This window comes from Lathyrus oleraceus, chromosome 4 (assembly GCF_024323335.1).
Source record: "Lathyrus oleraceus cultivar Zhongwan6 chromosome 4, CAAS_Psat_ZW6_1.0, whole genome shotgun sequence".
Taxonomy (NCBI): domain Eukaryota; kingdom Viridiplantae; phylum Streptophyta; class Magnoliopsida; order Fabales; family Fabaceae; genus Lathyrus; species Lathyrus oleraceus.
This window is the reverse complement of record NC_066582.1, coordinates 68,585,086-68,587,738: the sequence shown is the minus strand read 5'-3', so window position 1 is coordinate 68,587,738 and position 2,653 is coordinate 68,585,086.

The window sequence follows — 2,653 nt, the reverse complement described above, 5'->3', positions numbered from 1 at the left end:
AAATACATATTTCCACTAAATTCCAACTTTGTTATAGTCTTTATGCCTTCGGCCGTCCTTTGATCTAGTTTTCACAAGGAGAGGGACTGGATTGACTTGCTAGGGAAGCCTCTAGATTGACTTGCTGAGGATTGGAAAAAGATTCTTTGCAGGATGCAGTCTCTCGCTTTTGTTAAATTCCTAATTTTTGCCTAGACCTTCCTTTCGGGTTTTTAGTCTATCGGGATACCCATTTTTTCATAAGCAGTCCTTTTGGGTTTTCAACTTATCAGGCTCTCTTTTTTTCAAGCATAGTATTTTTTGGCTGCATCCTCATTTACAGGGGATGAAAGATCTTCACCATACATAGCTGCAAGAGTCAAGGCTCCTCCAGAGAAGACCTTTCTTACAATATATGGGCCTTCGTAGTTCGGTGTCCATTTTCCCCTTGGATCGGTGTAAGTGGGCATAATATTCGTTAATACCAGGTCTACAACCTTGAGGCTACGAGGGAAGACCTTCTTATCATGTACCCTCTTGATGTGCTTTTGGTAAAGCTGGTCGTGGAAGATGGCTACCAAGCGCTTCTCATCAATGAGGTTCAGCTGGTCAAAACAGGCTTGAACCCATTCGGCTTCGTCAAGCTTGACGTTGGTCAAAATCCTTAAGGAAGAAATCTCTACTTCAACAGGCAGGATTGCATCCATGCCATACACAAAAGAGAGACGAGTTGCCTTAGTGGAAGTACGTACGGAGGTACGATAACCATGTAATGTGAACGGGAGCATTTCGTGCCAATCTTTGTAGGTCTCTACCATTTTTTGCATGATCTTCTTAATATTTTTGTTGGTTGCCTTGTCATCGCCATTCATCTTAGGCCTATAAGGCGATGAGTTGTGGTGGTCAATTTTAAAGCTTCGACACAACTCTTTCATCATCTTGTTATTGAGGTTAAATATATTATCAGTAATGATCTTGTTGGGGACCCCATCACGACAAATGATTTCTTCCCTTATGAACCGAGCCACCACTTGCCTGGTAACGTTGGTGTACGAGATCGCTTCCACCCATTTTTTTTGAAATAGTCAATGGCTACAAGGATGAAGCGATGCCCATTCGAGGAAGTTGGCTATATGCGTCTGATTAAATCAATTCCCCACAAGGTAAAATGCCAAGGAGATGTCAAGACATTGAGTGGAATTGGCAGTACATGTATCTTGTCGGAATATATTTGACAGCTGTGGCATGTTTAGACATGGCGGTGACAGTCAACCTCCATATTCATCCAATAATATCCGGCCCTTAAGATCTTATTCACCTTGGTGTGTCCACTGGCATGCGTCCCAAAGGAGCCTTCATGAATTTCCATTATGATTTGGTTTTCTTCTTGCTTGTTCACACATCTTAGCAAAACCGAATTATAATTTCTCTTGTACAGTACCCTTCCACTTAAGAAGAACTTGGACGACAGTTTCCGAAGATACTTCTTGTCAGTAATGGATGCGTCCGCAAGGTATTCTTGGCACTCTAGGAATCTAATGATGTCATAGCACCAAGGATATTCGTTCGCTTCATCTTCGGCCGCCAAACAGTAAGCAGGCTCATCCAAGTAGTTGAGGTGAAACGGTAGTGCTTCATTCTTCCACTTGACTTTAACCATGGATGCCAAGATCGCTAAAGCATCGACCAACTGATTCTCCTCTCGAGGAATGTGATTGAATGTGATTTCGTCCAAGTATGGGATTAATTTCAGGACATGTTCCTTGTAAGGGATGACGTTGTGATCTCTAGTGTCCCAATTGAAATTCTGGTATGCAGATATCAGATGTCCTAAGAGATGTTGAGACACTAATATCTGATCAAAACACAATGACAATATAACATACAGTTAAGAGTACTGAAAGTAACATAACACATAGAGTTGTTAACCCAGTTCGATGTACAATAACACCTACATCTGGGAGCTACCAAGCCAGGGAGGAAATTCACTAAATAGTATCAGTTTGTAGACCTTCAACAAACTATCTCTAGTCTATTGTCTACTCCCTAATCATTACACAGGCTTAACTTCTATCTAAGACTCACCTAGGTATGAGACCCCTCCCACTTCCCTTTCAATCACAACAGTGATAAAACAATACAATTTTGACAATTTCAGAAGTTACACTTCAAAGACACACAATCACTCAATGCTTAAAAGCTTAAGAGTGATTGACATAACTTACAACTCAATAGAGATAATCCTACTCTTATACCAAGATGATATTAGAGAGACTCACAATTAACATAAACACACAAATCCTAAAACTCAGTGAAAATAATATTTGATCCATGCTTTAATTAGGTTTGTGGCATTATATTTATAAGCATAGTCTGGACTGGATTTGGGCTTCAAAAACACAGCAAGACAGCTGCTAAAAGTCTGCAGAAAACTCTGCATAGAATTAGGTATTCAATCAAAAGTTTCCTAAAATGCCTTAACATTTAGAAAAATAGAATACCATTACATTCAAATAGAATCTCTTATTCCTCAATCTTGGGCGCCACATAGGATTACTTAATATTCCCAGAATATTCAGTAATCTATTAATCAAACTAATCGTTACCAAGAGTAAACCTGTAACAGACAAGATGTCGAATCCACATGTTAGGACATCTTATTCAATATGTTACT